The following is a 22,414-nucleotide window of genomic DNA, read 5'->3' as shown; positions in this document are numbered from 1 at the left end:
TGCCTTTTCTATCTTTTTAATATCTGCTATAATATTGCACCATTAAATAGACTATACATTTCTATTGTGACCAGAAAAGAAATTGACAAATCTACTTGATAACTGTATGTATCATCAAATATAGTCTTCATGCAGTTGTGTCTGTAATGTTCAGAAAGCCGAGTGGTAAAATTAGATCTGTGCTTATCTTTCTGTGACTAATTCAGGCAGTGGCTGATACCTGATACAGATGCACACAGACCATAAAGCCTTTCCTACCTAAGCGATCTTCCCCACCATGGGCTCTGCCGACTTTGCTTATTTTGCTTAGAGGCAGGAATGTAGCTGGGGGCAGGTACAACAGGGTTTACCACCTTGCACAGACCAGCCCAAACCCTCAGTCCCTGAGGCAACTTGATAGACTCATAACCATGCCTCAAATCTCAAAATAGGTTATTTTAAACTGCTTTTACAGCAAGTAAATCCATGGGATAACTTAAGCCAGAAGGTGAACAAATTTTTTAAGTAAGATGCTGCTGGTTTAGGATGACATACCTGGAGACACACATGATATATACATTCACGTGGCAGGTGAGAAAGCAAAGTGCAAGGTCACCATAAAGAGTGCCTGCCTTCCAGCAGCACTCTGTTATGTGGTTATTCCCAGTGTACAGCATGGCACTAAAAGATGTCCTCTCCAAGGCAGCTTCTTGAAAGCTCCATGGACTGCAGAAGAGCAAGGCCACGGCTCTGCCTTTGCACTGACCACTGCCAGCTGGGTACAGAACATGGAGGTTTTAACATAGTCAATGGGACAACTTGGCAGGTCTAGGAGCATTGCAGTTAAAGTTACTGAATATATTCAGAATGGAGGGCTTCTGGCAGATATTATACAAAAGACAGCTAGTTCCTTTAAATAAATACTCTAGCTAAAGTCATTTAAATAGTAAAAACACTGTTTATGAAGGAAGGTGGATTTAAAAGATAAAAACTCTTTACTTAAGCAGTTTAAATTCAAACATGTTAAGTGAAATTCTGTTTTGACTACACATCAATTTTTCAGAAAACATTTTTCCGCTTAGCAAGCATGTTCAAACAACAGGGTATGAAATTCAGCACCTTAACTTCAGGTTTTTCCTGTTATGCATATCCCCAGCTAAGAAAATTAATTGAAAGACTTCTTTCATAATTCAAGTATTTTGAACCAGCTCATAAGAGAAATTGAAGGACTTTTGCAAGGAGCTAACTCACAGATTGGATTCAGAAGAGCCCTGGGCTGTCCTTGAACCATTCACTAAGCAATGACCAGCAAAGCTGTGGCAAAGACCTTGACATTGATTTCATAAACACAACTTTTCCAGTCTGTACTAGTGCTACTCCAACACTTTTTGTACACAGTAAAATCAGAGCAACATAGAAATGGGTGTAGAGAAACCTTCAAAGTCTTTGCTCAGTGACAGGACCAGGCATAACTAATATAAGAGCTGACCCAAGAAATTCAGAGGTTTGGACAAATGAGAAAAAAAATGGAAAAAACACAGTTTAATTGCTACTTGTTGATACTGCCTGTGAAACCATTTCTAGGTTTCTTCAATTCTATGATTCTATGAATTGCCTTAGCCACAACTGTCAAACTAAAACTGTCTGAAGGATGAAAGTACAGTAAGAAGGTGTTGTATATAATTTCCAAGTAGAAAAGGATGATTAATAAACTATTTGTAACTTTTATAAAATCTAGACCAAGTGGGCACCTAGTGCTTGAAGATACTACCTTGGCACGGAGGAAAACCATGCGTGTGGCTTGACTCATGTTCACTGCGTATGCCAGTCAGAGTCCTCTGAACTCAGTGGAAAGGCTCACAATGATTATAAAGGACTCAGGTTCAATACTCTGCATTTCAATTACTGCTTCCATCAATGTTTCTGGTGTTAATAAGTGGGGTAGAAGCAAATTTCTAAATTAAGAAGCAGAGAGGTCGTGCAGTCTTCATCCTTAGGGGTTGGTTTTCAAGACCTGACTGGATAATCCCCAAACAACCTGGTGTGATCTTAATGCTGCCCCTACTTCAGGCAGAACATTAGACTAAAGGCCTCTGGAGGTCCCCTCCAGCCTGAATTGGTTTGTGAGTCTATGGAAAATAAGATATCCAAGTTCAAAGTCCATCGTTTTTATTCCCCCTCCTTTTGGCTACAAGGAAGCTCATGAAAGATTGAAGGTACCTGGGAGATAACTGTATATGTGGAATTTAGTGAGTCTTTGGTATAGTCCATTGCAGCTGGAAGCTAGTCAGAGCTTTCACATGTTAAATTCTGTCATGGGGCTTGAATGTTCATGAAGAAAATAGTAGGAATAAATATCCCATCTTCAGCACAAAAGGAGGTTAGAATTGAAATCCTCTGCAGTTCAGCAGTGGAGAGGTGTAACACAATATTTATTAGCTATGTGAAGTGGTAAAAGAATGAAGATTATTTCAGCTCAAGAGGACTCTAAGAAATCTCAGTAAGAGTGAGCAAAACTAGGTCATTATATTGACAGTGCCAGATAAAATGAAGAATAGACAAAAATTATATATGTACAGCAGAAGGGGAGAATCTGAATTACTTTTTGGGATTAATAACCGTAAAAAACCTTCCAGAGGTCACACTTTTGTGTTCCTTATGTAGATCAAAGATTCATAGAAAAGAAGACTGAAAGATGTGTGACGATGTCATTTGCTCTAAAGCTTGAAATACAGAAAAATCTACAGAAAAGTTTCATGTGTACTGCTACGAATTAGCAACCAGAACATCGTAACTTTTGGTCTCTATTGGTATCAGCTGGGCTTGAAACATCCACCTAGAAATGAAAAATGTATGGTTGGTGTAGTCAACCATGAATTGCTCAGTTTTCTCAAGGAAAAAATGTAATGGCAGGTTCATTGGCTACCACTTCACATTGATAACATCTAATTCTAAACAGGTTACAGGAAAATATTGAAAAAAAGGTATGCTGTAATTTAAAACAAAGGTAGGTCCTTTGGGTTACCTGATTTCATAGCATCTGAAAGAAAACAGTCAAAAAAGATAAGATCTGGGCAAGGCTGAACAAAAAATTTCCCTGAACAAAAAGATTAAGGTTGTTTAGTTAACAGAGGAGATCTGTAAGATGCAATGTGACAGGCATATAAAATAATAAATAGCATGTAGATGGTCAATAGAACTTTTCTATTTGCTTTTGGAACATGAAATCAAGCTTCATATTTCAGAAAACTGAAGTGAACTAAACAAACAGGGTTTTCTTTATACAACTGAGAATTAAACTTAAGTTGATTACTACAAGACACAATTGTATAAAAATGCTTCAGAGGCTTAAGCAAAGATTTAGCCACTGATGTGAATAACAGAACTACCAGCTAGAGTTCTGCCAGCTAAGATTAATCTGATTTAGGGAAACACTTCTACAGCAAATACAGACGCTGTCTTCCCTTCACCTTTTTGAATCACATCAATAATAATGCCGAACACAAGATCTATGCTTTTCCTTAAACCTGTGAGAACTGAAAAGCTCACACTGCCCATCTGTTTTATTCTGCTTTCATATTTTGCAGCAAACATACAAACACCACAGGCTTGGTTTCTGTCACGTTTAAATTTGTGATTTTTTGCTTTTGCCTGTCTTTTCTCCTTACTTCATCAAATGTTTCATGTGTTTCCAACACAGGAACAGCTGTTCTTTGCCAGTCCAAGTAGATTTTTAATATGATCAGAGGAAATATTTCAGTTATAAAAGTTCTGGATGGCACTGAATTCACAGGTGTAATAATCTCTAACCCTGTATTTGGTATCAGAAAAAATCCGAAGTACATTCTTTCAACTTTACCTCTGACGAAGTTCACTGTTTGCCTTGCTGGCTCACAGCACAATTTAATGTATTATCACACTTCCATTCTCCTGAGCTTCTGAAATCCCACAGTAACATCTATGAGCATTTCAGCTGATAGCAGTTTTACCAGCATGACTTCTTAGGAGTATTTCCACTTTTTACTGATGATTGGTTTCCTCTGAACGAGAACTGTTGAGGTTTCAACCCTTCATTAACCAAAGGTAACTTACAGACAAAACTCAGTTCTGTACAAACTCATTGAATGAGTCTTAGATTTTTGAAAGCAGCTCTTAACTGTTTTTGTTTGAATGCACAGAAGACATGTGCTCACTTTCATTCAAAAGACAGAATCTAGTGTATGAACAACAGGTGTAAGTTGAAACAAGAGAGGTTCAGACTGGCTATAAAGGAAAGCTTTCACTCTAAAGCCTATTGACAATAAAACTCCATAGGTCACAAGAAATGCTTGTCTCAGTCTGGATATGGTGAGCCCATATTTACATGTGTATCACTAAAATTCAATGGCTTACAGTCAAGGCAGCCTATGCCCTTGCAGAATGCTAAGGGTTTTTTCCCAGATTGTTTCAAAATATCCAACAGAGGAATTAAGTTACATGGATTTTGCATTCTCACAAGGGTGCAAAAGAAGCAAGATCCAGACAAAGGCCCTTGAAGTCAGTGGAAGGATTACATTGGCTTCAGCAGACATTTTTTCAACCCTAACAAAGTTCTCATACTCTCTTCTTTTTGGTACCGACAATCTAACTGTATTTTGTGTAGGGTAAACCTTGAGATACTGAGTTTAAAGGCTTTTTTCTTAATTATGCAGCTCATTTCTTATATTAATATTTTTCCTTATGCAGAAATAGGAAGTTTGAAGACTAGAAAAAGAAATTTGAAGTTATTGTTTTCACTGGGAAAAAGAAAATCATGTTAAGATCACAGAATGTCACATTAACCATTTTTAACCTACAATGACTTTCATGATCCTGTTTGCCTTCTCTTTGCCAAAATAGTCCCAGCAGTCATGACTGAAAGTGAGGATTGGTTGTATTCTTGGATACAGGGAATGCTAGATGAAGACTAGGAGTCTGCATTGACTATTAGATGCAAGCATTAAAGTATAGAAGACAGCTGTTACCATTAAAAAAAAGCACAGTAAGAAGCAACAACTTAAGGATAACAACCTGAAGTCATGCAGGGATAATTCCAATAACCTCTGTTTACTGAGTACCTGATTCTCTCAGATATTAAATTATTGTCAATTATTTGCTCATAACTCATTTATATGCTACAGAATATACCTGACCAGAGCCTTTTATTTTTTATTAGGATTTATTTTGTTTTAGTTAGTCACACCAATGTTTCACTTTAAATCACAGACATATATCTGTCACATAATAATAAACTAATGTGACATGAGTAGTTCTGGACAATTTTTATTGAGATTAATATTATCTGTATAACAGTTCTTAACAGCCATAAAAATGGCAATGAGTAGGGAAATATAAGTTTCAGCTACGGATTATCTGAATTCACATGAGACATCACTGTATCAGAGCACTGAAGTGAACCATATCATATATTATAAAGGGATTTCTCCTGGTTATGGAAAGAAATGTGAACAAATTCTGATTTTCACAGATAGGGACCTTATTTCCTTCCTATCTGATATTTAGATTCACAAATAATACACATGCCCAAGACATGCAATTCATAAAGTGAGTGCATACATAATGATGTTTTCTTATGGCAAATTTTTTGAAGATTTGGATGAAGGAAAAGTCAATATACACTGGCCTCTATACAGCCAAGAGGTGAATTTGGTCAGGGGTGTTTTGCTTCTGTAAGGGCAGCACAGGAATGACGAACGCCCCAGAGCTGAACTGTGCAGAGTACCCACCAAGAGCGCTTGCTTGAGAAATAGCCTTAATGAAGTGATGCATCCTCAATTCCTTTCATCAACACCTTGTCACTCCTTTATCTTTTTAGGTTTTTTGTGCCGGACCAACATCCTTCCTAGTTTCAAGAAATGTTCAATGGTATTAAAACAAAATCATAGTAAGAATCTCAGAATTCTTTACCATTATTTCCTATCAGATGGATAGAAGTGAAAGACTTTTGACTACTCCAGACCTCTGATTGCCAGTTCACATACCGCTCGCTCAGATCTCGCCAGCCATTGCCACCTCTTACTGTCCTTTCATAAGAAGACCTTCAGAGCCTTCTCTTCCTGCTCTAATGAGTGTCATGACATGACACGATCCCGTGAATCACTGTAATTCTGAAACTTAAAGACTTCAGTAAAATTGGAAATTAGCTGAGAAGATGTGGTGTTAAATTATGAGATCTGTAAAGAAAAAAACATTTGTGGATGCTTGTTTGTACAAATCTGGATATGTTTCCACAAGGCACCACATCTGACACCCAAGCCAGAATAATTACATTCAGAAACAGGCTTCCACAGGTCATGGTGCCTGACTAAAAACAGGAATGAAGAAACAACATCTGTTATTAAAACCCACTGGTCATAGGTGTGGACAGCAAATGCAGAAACATGTGATTGAGATGATGAAAAATTAAAGTACTGGTCCTGATCTTTACATATTTAAAGTTGGGCTAATTCACTGGCAACCAGAGACCAAGTTGCACAGGTAATTTACTTTTGTGTGGCTTTTGCTGAGTTGAGCTGTTCATAGGAAAAAAATAAAAAGGAATGCATCTTTTTTAGCTATTTCTCTCTTGAGTAAGGAGAAAATTCCAGCAGAGCTGAACTCCACTAATTCTGTTTGAAAGCAAAATAAACTGCAGTTTTGCTCTAGGATGTCCTTGCATAAGTTTACCTTCTAAGAAGCAAGGGATACAATAATTTATTCAATGAACTCAGCCATTTCCATTTGCACTTTCTTAAGCCTGTTATACACAGAAGACTTGCAGTGTCAAAGGGCATCACTTCCAGTGTCCTTTCCTAGTCTGAAATGTCAAAAAGCCTAAAATATTAATTGGTCTAAGTTCCATCCAGTGGAATTTACTTAGTCAGCCCCATCTCCATCCAGAAAGAAAAAAATAAAAATCTGCACTTTAGACTCCAAATAAGGCATGGAGCCAAATCTGTTTTGCAGTGATTTACCAGATACAGTTTCAGAATCACCAAATTCCAGTAGAAAATTATTTTTTCAAATAAGTATATATATATGGATAGAGAGATATCTGATGTTTAAGAAAAATCAAGTCTTTCCTTCAAGAAAGGCTCAGACTAACAAATGTTAGAACTTGAAAGGTAATCTGTTTTATCACAGTATTTTGATATTTTTATGATATTTTAATTGTATGTTCAAATATCACAGTGCTTATTAAGGCAACCTTTTCACCTAGAAATTAACAGAATCCCACAGAATTCTGTATGAAAATAGTGAGTAAAGGTTTCAGGATTTGAAAATCATTCCATAAAACTGGAACACCTTTGACAAGGTTCTATACGTGCAATTCCAAAGAATATATTTATCACCAATCAGAAATATGTAATTTTATTATTATACAATCTGTGATGCATTATTCATGAACATGAGGTACTCAACAAGTCAGTAGACCTTGCAAAAAAAACCCAAATCTTTTTATTGGGTCTTCCAATCTAAAATATTCTCTTTTATTTGAAATCTTCTGTTTTCTCTACAATTCCTACTCCTGGGGCTTTAATGCAGAAACAAAAAATCCATTACTACTTCCAACTAATTATCTGGTAGCATGCATTATATGGTACTAATAAGAATCCTGTCACCCAGCCCATTATCACCCTGTGGAGCCTTTTCCTTCTACGTGGCAACAAGACCATTTTCTAGTACTTATGCAAGATATAACTGCTGTAGTAATTATGACAACTGAAAAAGCTCTCACTGACGAAGGCCTCTGAAGACCCTACCTCTTGCTATGTACCTCTAAAGACTGTCTGGACACCTGTCTCAAGTGTTGGGATTGTAGGACCTAGATATATCGCAATGTGTTACTGTGATGCTAACCATTATGCTGCTTGTGGTTCTTTTTTAGCTTAGTAATACTTTTTACCAGGTGTCCATGGAGATCTTGGATTTTCTTAGCACTTTAACTAGCCAATTTTATATAGCTCTGAAAATAAATTTGTCAAATAAGGCACCAAAACATGCTTATTCACAAATACCTCAACAGGAACAAGCTTGTTATTTTCCAATTTTAGCTCCATTTGTAAAAATACAATTATGAAAATATTTTCAATTCTCTACTTGTAACAATAGGTGGCAGTAACGATATCTAGAGTTGTCTGAATGGCCAGTGGTCTTTGGAATCACCGTAGATGTCAATTTTAGATTAAAGAAATAGTTACAGTAGATATTGCTATCCCAGGTTGAAGAAAATGACCTTTTTAAAAACAGGAATCCCATACTGAGCCTTTCACATTTCTGGGTATATATAGCCAGATAACAGTCGTCTTTGGTTAGGTTCAGCTCCTGAATTTGCATATATGCCAAAATAAAATAAAAACATTAAACACAGAATGTTTCATTATATTGTTCTTCCTGAAGATCGACTATGACTTTATCACAAAGGTAATTATATACTGCAATAGCAAGAAAAATAGGTGAAGATAAAAGTTAGAAAGATTTGCCCAAAGGAGATGTACTTTGCCTCCTCTGTGTTGCATTGTATGATGTCTCTAAGACTGGGATTGGGAAGTACCACTGAGGCGATATAAACTGAGCTTTTACATAACAAAGCCCAGACTATGCTATCCAGGATTCCTCTTGCGGACACATTGGTTCTTTTCCAAGTGAACTTTAACCAGTACAAACAACTTAAAGGCAATTGAATGGTTAGTTTTCATCTTTCCTGAAGGACGAAAAGTAATGCCAAATGTGCCATTTCCTTTGTTAGAACTGCTTTCTAGAGCTAACACTAGGCATGACTACAGCCCTTGCACTTTTGGGTAGCTTCGAGGGGAACCTTGAACAACTGTTAACACTGTGATGATGCCAAAGCATCACCACATTTCAAATAAAAAGTCTTTTCAGCCAAGTGCTTCTCCACATCGCATGGAGGAGTCATGCAGAATCACCACATAGCAGTAATTTGTTGATAATCTCACAGCCAATGACTTTAATCTTTTCTGTGTTGTAGCATCAAGTATTGCTGAGACCTTCCATGCATACAAGTACAAGGGTCATGTGTGAATCAGCTTTCAAGAACAGGTGACATCTCTGATAACTGCGGGAAGTGCATGACTCATTAGATGCTAACTGGAGTGTGGTGTTTGGAAAAAATCATCTGGTCCAGCAGGAAAGCATATACAGTGCAATGGCAATGCTTCTTTCCTCAGAGATAATGTGAGAGCTTTTGCCTAGGAAAAAAGGGGAGAATGTTCTCAGCATGTACTCTGCCCGCAATTGCATGGGTACCAGTCTCCTTCCAGTAAAAGGCATAGGTCCTCTTCCAATATACACAGGCAGAAATCCATGTGTGAAACTAAATAAGAGAAGAAATTTATGACATTTGTCCGTTGTCTGAAGATAAATCAGGAAAGCATTGTTACAGATAAGCATGTTTGCCTTTATCTGTTGTAAAAAGCTAGCATCAAAAGTGTGGTGTTTTGCAATGGCTGAAATTCGTATAGCTGCTCCTTTGTTTTTCACTGCATGAAATATAGAATAGATCCATTCAGATGTATCACATCTCCAAGAGTTTGCTCAGCTTATCAGACAAACTCAAAATATACAGAATTCCAAACAGACACGTGCTTAAATCAGCCACTGCTCACAGTGTATAATTACTGTATAATATCCCTAAAATTTGCCTTAAAAACTCTACCAACTTCTATACATAAAAGTTCATCAGACACTTGTTAGAACAGCAGTATACACAATAATAATATCACATTGTTTAACAACTGTTTCCCTCATCTGTACCAAAGTGCAATTAATTACAGCTGACTTAGCTGGCAATTAAAGTAAAGTACGACATGGTGGACTTCGTGTGCAGGCCAAGGAAGGTGACAGCAACTTCCAAAGGTTTCAGGTTTCAGCAAGTGCCTGGGCAGAGGGCAGTGAGCTTCACAGCAGCAAAGTTTCCCATTAAGTAAATTTTCTGCTGATCCAAGTTTCAGCAGTCCAGCGTAGCTGGGAGAAGGGCTGCAGACCAGTAAGCAGAAAACAACCATGCGATGCTGTGTTGTTTGCTCTGATGTGAAACCCCATCACCCTCACCACTGCCATCAGCTCGTGCTGGCTCATGCCTGTGACATGAGAGCCATGGGTATAACTATTTGGGCTTTTATTCTTCAAATTGACTACTTCAGATTCTGTAATGTACGCAACCAGGACATATCACAGAGAGGAGGCTGATTATGTTCCACAGTGAAGTGAGCTCTGATGTCCTGCATATGCTTCCCCTCCTGGGTGGTTTTATAAATTTAATATATGTAAAAGTGAGCTGCAGTAGACTAGGCTGAGAGGTGCAGAGTCTATGCTTGAAAAGAAAACTGTATTTGGTAAATGATTAAAAAACCTGACCTGCTACTACCTGAAATGTCAGTAGAAGCTGGCAGGTCTTCTTGTGAAATCCACCAACAGATAGATTAGTTCTTTGAAACTGGGAGGCAAATATCTGATTTAGTGCTGCATTTGCTCCCTCCAACCAATCTTTTATGTTTTGAACAGAAATCTCATGACACTTTTCTACCTCCAGCCTCACCTATCCTGGAAAGGAATGTAATAAATTACTTCTAAGAATAACTTTGGATGCTTTTAAGAAGGAATATTTACAAAGGAACTCCCAGAGCAATCAATATATGTGTTCCTGGAAATTGCTGTTTCAGATAGATGAGACTCGACAGGATACATTTGACCCAAACCACAACTCATATTCCAGTAGACCACCTTTTTAAGAAGTCTCCCTATTCTAAGAGTTATCAACAACATATTGCTCAGAATCAAACAGCCAAGTATTCCAACTCCTCTTGATGAACCTGGATAAGAAATGAAGATTGGCAATACTACCTGAGTCTGCAGACTTTAGTAGCAAGATCCTGGTTAAGATTACTGGGCAAGAATACAGTACTGGTGAAGGTGTTTTTGAACTAGACTCTGTGCAGAGAAACTGCTATTTCAGTTAATTACTTGTACTAAAATTATTATAAGGATTATTCTTGCTACTTATTCATCTTAAAATAGAGATGGGATTCAGCTCTCAGATTAAGATACTTGGATTAGGATCTATTGTGAATTAGGCATTTATATTCCCATTTATACTCAATGGATGTATAAACAACACGGTCACTGGTGTGTAAAGAGCCATTCAGATGACTAAGTGTCTAGTTTTGGATAAGCTGAATAGCTTTTTAGCTATTCTGTTAGATGCATTTGGCTGTGTTGACTAGGTATCCACTTGCTTGGACAGTCAACTAAAAAAAAATATAGACTTCTGCATTTAGACCTTGGTGAACTGTGGAATAATTTTTTAAACATCGAAGAAATATCTCACATGCTGTGTGGAATTACAAAAGCAACTGGGGATATTCTCAGGCCAAGTTATTGTAATGTGTTATCAAAGAAGCGCAGGCAGGTTTTAAGCCTCTTGCAGGAGTCACGCTTCTGGCTTTCATTGTCTTGTTTAATGTCACCTCACACTATGAAGAATGCAATCCTTCATATATGATAAACTGTGCTGTAGTTAAAATAGCTTGCACGCTTAAGAATTTTTTTAGTTGGTGCCATCGAATAAAACATCCTCCTCATTTGTGGCATGAAAGCTTCTAGGTTCTGTATGGTCTTCAGCTGGGTGAGGTTAAGAGGGGGGTGTCTGAGGAAGGAGCCCAGGGGTTGCCTCCAGACAGTTGGCCATCACAGGCCCAGAGGTCTGTGGCATCCAGAGAACCTGGCGCTGCCACACAGAGCTGCTTTTGTACAGCTGGGGGCCCATTTCATCTCAGGGAGATAAAATCTTCTCTGATGTAAGGAAACTGTTGACCAAGTATTTCTTAGGGGGGAAAAGCAGGCAGTGACTGAACACCGCCATTCTTCCCTTTAACTTAAGAATTACACTGGTTTGATGTATATATTCAAAAATCTAGAAAACTAAGGCTTAATAATTCAATCACCTTTAGATCTCATATGCTATTCCTTTTTGGCACTGTAGCTTCCAAAAGCAAATATTAAACAATAATGATAGGATAAAAGACTGTTGGCTGGAAACGGACATCCTTACCTATATGCTCATAATTCTTAGTTTCAACAGAAGAGGTTGTCTGGGACTCGGGGAAATAAGCTGGTACTTTAATTAGTGTTAAACTCTCTCTATATATGTAAGTGCATGTGTCTGCATTGGAGTCCATCAGTAGAGTGTTTCTGTGGCTGAGTAGATTTGCAACTGAAGGTGCACCATCAGGGGAGAATTCTGCAACATCTCAAATTAAGAGGCAAGCAGTGAGTCTCTGTAGATTTTAAAGGCAGAAGTCTAGATAACTAATACATTTAATTATCATAAAAGCTGAGAAATGCAGCATTCTGGGAATAGGTTCTCCACTCAGCAAGTCTTGCTAAGTAACTATATTAGTAATTGTTATTGATTATTGACAATAAGTCAATTACTGTTTATTGAGTTGCATTCAGAATAGACCTGACACTGGTTGAGTAGACCTATTGATGTGACATTTTTAAAGAGGACCATGTCTTAATTTTTGTAGCAACCTGAGACAGCAACATATCAAATCTAAGATTCCATTTCCCCACATCAGCATCTTTTCTATGAATGTACAGAGAGAACAGTTTTTACGTCAGTGTATTAATTCTTATCTGCAGAACTCTGAGCAAGGTTTTTCACAGCTGGTGAATAAAGCTGTATGTCCCCAAAAATGACAAAGAGAGACATATTCAAAACCACTCAGGCTTACCCCTCTGACCTGGCATTCATGTACTGGCATTGACCCACAATTTCCCCTGTTACAGCACCCTCCAATTTCATGGCACCTCTCTCTCATGTTCTCTACTCTCTGCTCCTCTTCACAGTGGCTTTCCCTTGCCCACACCCCACATCACACTCTGCACTCCCCAGTCTCTTCTTCAGCCCTCTTAGTGCCCCTCTGGACATCTCCTCCACACATTTTGCATGGAGATGATGTCCTTTTTCTTCTTGGTACCCTCAAGTCCATCTATCTTACCACCAATTTCTCTTTTTCTTGCTACTGGGTCTCCAAAGTATAGCTGCTCAGCTGGCTGAAAAATCAGGCATGTTCACTGAAGGTCCAAACAGTGAACTCATGGGTCACACATTCGGAGCTCAACATAAAGACTGTCCAACCAGTTTGTTTTTCTGACACTCTTAAAAAATTGATACCTTCTGTGCTGTTATTTTTATTGTAGTGTTTTTTATTATTCATTAAGTCTTTTATCATTCCAGTTCCATTGCACCTCATTTGATGTTGAATGGTAACTACAGAGAAAGATGAGATTTTAAGCAGTGTTGGTTTTTACTAAAACCTAGTGAAGTTTGAGGGCTGAATATAGTCAGAGAAAAATATGGTTTGAACCTCAAAACACTTACAGTCTGAACTGAACCTGACAGCAGAATAGAGATGGTATCTGTATATAGAAAGAGGGTAACCACTTTTACCATAAGGAACTCATATTTATCTTCTAAACTACCTGTGCTCATAATGAAACCCCCCAAATCTAAAAAAAAAAAAAAAGTGTGAAATGTGCAATAAGAATATCACTGAAATAAACTATGACACTATAACATGATTAGACACAGGGTAGTCACTGTGAAAGGAAAAAAAAAGAGAAGCTCTAACTTATTGTTTTTATCATTAGACTAGAAAGCAACTCCTCTTTATTTAGAACAGCACCGAAGTTTCACGTGTGTAACAAGATGAACAGATAAATGACTGAAGAAAACCAGTAGCCACCAGAGAGAGGTTATTTTTCATTGTTATTCTTACTGTAAAGATGATTTTATCATCAGTGTAAAGAATGACCAAATTCACCAGAATCTAATTTAGTAAGTTTTGATTCATTAAAAGTATACAATCTACCACGTGCTGTTCTCACCTTGCAAAGTCCCAGTTTGGCACCATATTTTAAGGTCTTTCCCTGCCAACAGCAGTTCTGCATGTGCAAGAGCACCACCACTGCCAAATGGCAGGCTTGCCTTGTCTCCTCTGCTGGAGGACAGAGCAGTTATCTCCAGTGGGTCAGTAGGAAAATCCCCGAGGGATGAATGTAAGCTGTGCACACACATGTTGGGAGAAGCGGAGGCTCATCAGTACAACTGTCTGTCACACAGCATCAAAGCTCTGAGCTGCTGTGCGTTCTCCTCTGTAAAACCCATCCAGAGGAGTTGGGAGAGGAGTTCACAGTGGATATAGAAATGTTTGAAAATAACCTCGAGGGAATGCCCTGAGGAGCTCCCCAAAAAAGGTATAAAGAATAAATGCAAGAGAAAACAAGTCAAGAAGGCAACTTCAGCAGAACAAATCTCATGGCACTCTCTATCTTAATTACAGTTCCTGTCCACCAGATGATTTTTTTTGAAAGATGAAACTCTCAGATGATCAGTGTTACAACTCCCACTCCTTCTCAACCCCCTGCATACCTGCTAACTCAAAAATTGTACAAAGCAGACCACATCTTACCTGAAATATGAAAGCTGTACTGAGAGCTGCTGAATGCATTTCTAAGGCAAGAAGGAAGCTTAAATTGCAATATCCTTTAATGAAATGCATTCCACCATACCATGGACAATCTGTTCAGTTCCTGAGATATAAAAGTCTATTGCACTCATGAGGAAATTATGTAAACATGCACTTTTTGTCTTAAGTCTTTGTTATTTTGCCATATATTTGAACAAAACTTTCATTGTGAGGAGATCTCCAAGGGAATGATAGAATACTCTATGTATGTATTGCTCATCCAAGCTGAAAAAGTGTTGCAGCCATTAAAGCAGAAGCAGGAGAAAGAAGCGATTTTCCATATGCTGCTATCAGTTTATACTTTGCTCAGCCTGAAGTTTACAGTCTTTTTACATATTCCTTTCCCCATCTGCATACTTTAATCAAAGATTTTTAATTTCTCCACTGACTACAAACAAAAAAATGATTCAAGCACATTGCATGCAAATCTGCCACTTCAGTGGAGACAATATGCCTGCACACAGTCATGATGTTGTGAAATTCCTAAGATACAAACATACCAGAATACTTTTAGTATAACATTAACACCAAAGGTTTGGGAAAAAGGATCAATGTATCAGAGGCAGTTGGCTCTTGTTCTTTCCCCTGTTAATTAAGACTTCACTTCATTGCTAATTTGATCTTGCTGGTGAGAGGAGCTTTTGTTCAGCCTCTCCTCCCCTCCCAGCTGGCACCAGGAGGTCAAGACAGCAGCACCGCCCTGGGATGGCAAGTGGGGGGTGGAGGGTCAGAAAACCAGGGTAACCCAGGCAGTGCCAAATGAGGCAGGCAATTAATACTGTGGATACTGTTATGCCTCTCCAGAAGGAATGCCTAATAATTTTAATTAATTATTGAAATTATTTAAATGTAGTTATTAATACTCTTGATTCTTAGATTTAGAATTACAATATCAACTTTCTATTAATACAGTTGTTTTGCTAGTACACATAAGCTGGCAGCAGATGCCTATACTGAAGTCACTTGAAGTTTTAAAGCAATACCAAGAAATTTGTAATGGACTTCTGTAAAAGAAAGATGGCTCTGATAACACTTGCACTGCGTTGGCCACAAAGAAACTGGCAATATACTAAAGCAGAAACTAGCATAAACCAGATCAGATTTGCGGATGGAGACCTGAGATAATTTTGAATATAGAGCTCTGCTTCAATTCTGTCAGCATCTCCAGCTTCAGTGTCTAAATCTCTGAAAATGATTCATGATCAAAATTTCAACACTGTGAAGTGGGGCATGGAAGGAAGGAAGGGAGGAAACCCTTTAATTTCATTATCTATCAATAGGGTGATACATTGTGGAGGCAAGGGATGTGTAGTACTTTAATACAAATCATGTGCCCTGAACACTGCTTGTATGAGATTTCTTTTCCTAAAAGGTAGGTTATTGTAAACAAATTATTAAAGAAAACCAGGAAGAGGGGGGAAAACAGTAACACAGGCAGGTGATGGCAGCTGATTTAAGTGGGGGTACACTCTGCAGAAACTAGAAGGAATTCAGAGAAGCAAGTCATTATAACCCTAGAATAAATGTAAGGATGGGCTTTAAGACAGCCCTCTGGAAGACAGACGTAGATGAAAAAGCCAAACCAACAGCGTACTCCCTGCCACAGTGACTGGAAAGTTCAAGATGCAGAGCATGGAACTGGCAAACTCACGTATAATGTCTACATGGACTTAATATATTCCCTCTGAGCGCACTCCGCAGAAAAGGGTGTGGTGAGCCCAGGCATCAGTGGACCTGCTGACAACCACACTCACTGCAGCAGCAAGTTCTACAACAAGGTAATTCCCTAGCAGATCTTTGCTGCCTGTTTTAAAAAAGATTTGTACCTCCTAACATGACAGAGAGTCTGAATTTGCCTGGGTCTCAGTTTCTCTACACTGCCTCCCGTTCCTGTGTACTTAGCCATGAACAGTATGAAGTGCTGATTCCCTCTATGGAAATGCTCTATCTTGCCCCAAGAGAGCTGTTTTCTGGCAGTGAGGAGTATGGACCTGCAACTAGTAGGAGCAAATCAGACATGTATAAGTCCACAACACCCTAGTGATGGTATTGTGATTTTAGAGTTTTAGAAAAAACAAGATTTTTTTTCATGTTTATTTTGTTTGTTGCAGCTAAATGACAGTGAGGTAAGAAAGGATTAAAGAAAACCTTTAAATCTGTGTGTAAAAATTAGAATTCCGATAAAATTATTTGAAATTCTTTCTAGTTACATTATAGAAGACTTAATAAGAATTAATACGTAACGTTTTCTTCTAGATGTGTGTTTTACACTTGTCTATGTCTAGATCATACCTATGCTTGTCTGAATGTCTGTTTTTAAACAGAGAAGCAAGGAATAATAAAACCAACTACAATCACAGAACCTTTTTATTTTACTGAGGGGTACTTGTTCTCTAGAGCTGTATACAGCACAAACACTTAGGATGGGGTCAGTTAGGTTATCTTTGGCCACTGGAAGTTTGTCACCTAATGCAAGATAGCTGGCCAAACAACCTGCAGTTTGAGTCTTCACTCTCCTAACATTGACCGGACACCTAATTTTAAATGATGTAGAGCTTGTGAGACGACTTTTCCTTGGCTAAACAAAATATTTTGTGTAAGCACATTATTACAACTTTGCACTAATGAGAAGAAGGAGGATGAAAGAAAGGGCCAAGGGTCTACTTCATCTACTCACTTGCAAACTCTAAGGAACCAAGCAATCCCCTGCTGATTGCAATGAGGCTCCCTCAGCAATGGGGTATGAAAGGAGTGAGGGTGTGGTGGGTGTCTTCTGATATTTCACCTGAATAATGACTAGCACACTATGCCCATAAGAAAAGATTCTATCAGTGCCAGCGGCAGGACTGGAGCACCCAACTGAGCAGCACGCGTCTCAGAGTGTTCCCCGTCTCTCTTCCCCAGTACAGGCGGTTTTACTTCATTAGTAATCTAGCCTCTGAATATTGAAATCTCAGTGTGTTTCCAAACCAACTTTGTTTATTTGCAGTAAGTCATCTGGTACATCAAATAACTTTTTCTTTTGCTGTTGCCAAACAGAAGTAAAATTAATTTGTTCTTGTAGGTAGAGAACTCTGTTTAAAAGTTGAAAGGCTTGTTCTCTGCATTTTCATATCTTGTGATATCTAATTCTTTTTTTTAAGGACACAACTGAAATTTAAATATCTTTTGTGCCTAGAATTTCTGAATCACTTTAGTTTTGATCAGTGCTGCTTCATAAGCATTCAGCAGGTTTCCTGTGCTTTGTTGTTCACATGGTGTTTCCTTTTTGTCTGGTTTTGGTACATTTTCTAATTTGCTTCTCTTACGTAACTCATTGATCGGTTCCTGCAATTTGACCTTGGAAATAATGTGGGCCTTCACTTGTTTAAAGAACAAAATACAAAGACATGGAAGAGACATGGGAAGGCAAATTAAGAAAATTCAATGGACAGGCCTCTTGACCTGTCATGGTCTTTGATAGTCCTTATGAATAGTAGTCATATTATGGTTTTGGGGTTTTTTGCATTTCACCAACTCCAGACTCTACTACATTTTCTTATTCCCCTGCAGATGCTTACCGGCAAGAAAAAAATTACTGAAATCCATATGGAACTGTGCCTTTTTAATAGGTCCTGGTAAAACTCAGGTTGGCACTATTCTGCCTGTGACAACTGTGAGAAACAATAACTGGCAAATTCTCCATTTTAAAATAATTTCCAAACCTATTTACTGCTTACATACTAAATGGACAGTGTTATGAAGGGAACATTTTAAATTAGAATTTTTTCTTTTGCTGTATGGTGTCACGAGTGAGACTGGGAAGGGCCTAATCATTTAGACAAATTATCTTATTTCACCAGATGGCTGACACCTGGAAAGGCTCAATGGTAATGCACAAACAGGAGCCTCCTATGCCACAGCCCAGCCTAGCAGTGCTGAATGAAGAGTACATCCTGTCTGTCTGGTAGCAGCAAGACATCCTTACTCTGCAGTGGATCAGCTGGCAGAGGAAAATGTAATGCTCGATTTGTCACCATTTTCCATTAGCTTTTCCCACCCTGCACTGCTGCTGAGTAGCTGTTCAGAGCTGGAATACCTCCTGGTGCTACTCTCCATTGGAAGCAGAACCTGGGGGAATGGAAAACAGAGTGGTGATCACAGCAGCCACGCAGCACAGACCTGCCAAGCTGGACTGATTCCAGTAGTATTGTGCTTTGACCAAAATTTATATTTATGCTTCTATATGTACATATACACACCCAAATGGTTTTGCATTAAAAAACCCCACTGAGATAAAGAAGTCCTGGGCCTACAGATCAAACAGCTAGTCCAGTATCCTAAAATTGTGCTGGAAGGTTATTGCAATTTCCTTTCCAGACATCTGCCACATCCAGCCTCCTTTCTGAGCAGATGAAAACCGATGGAGCCTAACGATGATGAAAAGTTGTAAGGGCAATGCAGTTAACACTTGCCCCCTTAGAAAGAGAAAATGTGATTTTATCAGTATAAGCGTGTTACTTGGGCAGCAGCCGCAGCACCGCAGGGCCAGTGCTGCTCCAAGCCAGTGCTCTAGCTGCAAGAGCATCCTGGGAAAGACAGCCCTGGAGCTACTGCTGAATGAAAATGGGCAGCCTACTTTGGTGAGGAAGCAGGTGGTTTTATTGAAATGTATGAAGAGCAACATTTGTGAAAGGAGGAGGTTGAGTTACTCATGGCTGAAATAAGTTTATTCATCCTCTGATGGGAAAACTTTTGTCCAACATGTTATTCACTGGTATTATACAAGCAGTGATGAAAAGCATGTGTTTAGTCATAACATCGTGAAACTTGATGTCCGCTAATGCAGAATGCCAGATTCGCTCCAAAATTTGAGAATGAATGAGACCATGTGAATTGTCAGAAGCCTTTCTGTGTGTACTGGATCTGAGGGTCTACAATAAACACTGCTCACCCAACTTTTAAAGAATTATAAAGAAATGTGGATAGATTATTATTACAGCAGGGCTGTGGAGGAATAGGGTTTTGTGATGTAGCCATTACCTGTGACTAACAGTTTAGAAATATCTCAATATTAAGTTAGCTGTTGTGTAAGTTAAGTGAAAAAATTGCCCAGAATAGTCTTCAGATCATATCTTGAAACTTACAGCTTTTCTTTTTAAAGTTTTTATAATTCTGGCTGAACACCTATGCAAATGTAAACAGTTACACTAGAGCTGCGAGTGAGATACACAGTGCAGCATTCATTATTGTGCCATGATGAATAAATCCACTATTGCAGGATTGTTCATGACAAATATGGATTTATACATGTGGATGTGATTAATAAAAATTACAAGTTTCATAAATGCACCAGAACAGTAGTGGTTTTTACAGTATTTATGGTTACAGTTGTCCCTGCAGAAACAATACTTCTATTGCTGAAATGATACATTCAAAGTGCACAACATTATCCACATCAGCAGATACAGAGGCATTGCATGGCATCTCCAAGGGGAACTGGCATAACACTGATCTGGACATTTGCACATCCATTCTTACGTGCCTGATAATTCCTGTCTCCTTCATTACCACTTCCTTTTATAGCAAACTCCTGGGGCCGCAGGTTAATCTTGAAAAAACATTCTGTCATGTTGCCAGATGCAATAGTAATGGAAACCGGAACATATTTCATACACATCTCTAAATATTGAGGAGGAGTTAAGTTCCTGACTCACACATCATATATTCAGCTTTTTATAGTACCGCAATCTGAAAATCCACCTACCCAGTCTGACGAATCATTCAACTATTCTTTCTTTGTAGCACAAACAAAATCGAGTAGGGGGTTCTCTCAGTGACTCCGTGACTCAGTAACCTTTTCTTTCCCCTTTTACTGCTAATACACTCATTTAAAAGTGAAAGGTCTACTACAGTTTTGTAGGCTAGCATGTCAACGCTGGCTGGAAGGGCTTGGTCACAATGATATTGCTGTGGTCTGCTACCATGAAGTATAAACACCAACCAGCTCATTGGTTTAATCTCTGACTGAGATAGATAGTGTGCTTGCAACAGTAAAGCAATGGCTACATGTCTCCTCACTGTGCATCACTGCTGGCTCAGCTCCTGAGCCAATTTAAATCAGCATCGTGCTCTTGACGCCAGCCATGCTACAAAGATTTATGGCAGCTGAAGCCCCGTCCTGCACTGTGCTGTTCCAGGTAGCATTGAGGCAGAAGGCAGAATGTGCTGGCACTCTCCTGGCTAAGTAACATGTTCACTGGTGTGGATCATTTGGGATTTTACGGTAGTTAGTGGGAAGATAAGAGATGAAAGGCTCATCGTGCCACAGTTGGGTGGTTTGGGCAGTAAGCAGTGAAGTGGGAGAGCCATGCTCAGATCTCAGGCCTGCCAGCTTCAAAATAAACATATCTTCTATAACACAGTGGAGTCCTGAACCAGATCTTTTTTATCCTAAACAAACTTTTGGTGTAGAGTGAAAGCAAAAACCAAACTCCAGAACTTGCCTCCAAATGGAGCCAACAGCCAGCTCTGGACCTCCACGTCTTTCCCTGCCTTGGTGCAAATCAAGAAGTGTTGAAACCAGTGGTGTTACTCTATGCTACAACCAGTGTAAATGAGAAGATTAAGTAAAATCAAGTGCTTACTAGTCATGATGAAGTAATACAGAAGAGAACAGTGTCTTGCCCAATTTCACAGTTGGGCCATGGCAATGTAGACACTGTCACAAAAAGCTATAAACAACCACAGTGACTTAATCCAGTCCTTCATTCTCACAAGACATCTGCCATCTTTCAGACTTTTCTGTGAAACACTGAGTCGCAGGCTTGTAGCAAAGTACAAGTTTTGATTACAAACTGGATTCTCTCATGAATGTTTTGACAGCCTAGTTGCACAAAATGTCTTGTCATGAAAATGAGGGTGAGAAAAATGCTCAACAATTTGTTTTTCACGAAGAACATTCCTTAAGGCATAGAAACAAATGTCAGCCAAAATTCTGAGCTCCCCTTTTAAAATATTTACTGAGAAAGGAAAACATATGTAAAATACATGGAACTGTACTAAAACAATAACAGTGTGCTAAAGATACAAAATTTCAGACATTGCTTACAACACTTGTGGGAGTTTTAATTGCAAGCCTAAAATCTGTTGCAATGTTTACATGAATTCTGTCTTGTACAGTTTCAGTAATACAGAACACCCATCTTCCACTGCACCTCAGATCAAAGAGATTTTGTATAGAGCCTCCCTCTTCAGAAAGTCAGATGATACTTTTTACTGGTCCTTTATCACAAAATCATGAGACAGCTCTGGTAGGCGGATAGGATGAAAACTCTCAATTGATGTATTTGGAGGAATTTATTTATACTGGACACTGGACGATCTGTGGCACAGCTTATTTTAGTTTGGTTTCTGAAACTCACATCCAGCTTTGGTAACACACAAAACTGATTATTTTTGTATTCAGACCATGATAAACCAGGGAGAAATATCCTCAATGTAGTCTAAAAAGAGTAAAATAGAAGCTCAAGCCCATCATTTTATAATTTCACAGTTGTTGTGTTAACATAAAAAGAGAAGTTACCCTGCTGCTTCAGTTAAATGCCAAATTGTTTAAGAATAACAGACACTGATGCTTGACACCTTTTTTGACACAAATTCTATGATTTCCCACTGTAAGGCAGTAAAAATAACAGATTGTTGTAATCTAAGAAGTGTAAAAGGATGCACCATCTATCACTATTCCAATTTATTTCTACTATTTCTCTTGTTTCCCCACCTCTCTTCCTTCTTCTGACCTTCATGAAGATTCTGCAAGTAAACGAATTATTCTTTATCCTCAGCCTTTGGTTTTGTGACCTTTCCCCGATGCTGTTGTGTGA

The 22,414-nt window shown here is 38.6% G+C and overlaps 1 protein-coding gene across 1 annotated transcript in view; it reads right to left on the bottom strand.

The window, feature by feature from the left end:
- Window positions 1–22,414, bottom strand: part of STK32B (serine/threonine kinase 32B) — a 181,841-nt gene that overhangs the window by 62,311 nt on the left and 97,116 nt on the right. The gene's annotated exons all lie outside the window — the stretch shown is intronic.

This window comes from Phalacrocorax aristotelis, chromosome 4, assembly GCF_949628215.1.
Source record: "Phalacrocorax aristotelis chromosome 4, bGulAri2.1, whole genome shotgun sequence".
NCBI lineage: Eukaryota > Metazoa > Chordata > Aves > Suliformes > Phalacrocoracidae > Phalacrocorax > Phalacrocorax aristotelis.
The sequence above is the reverse complement of the archived record's forward strand: the minus strand, read 5'-3'. Positions and strand labels throughout refer to the sequence as shown.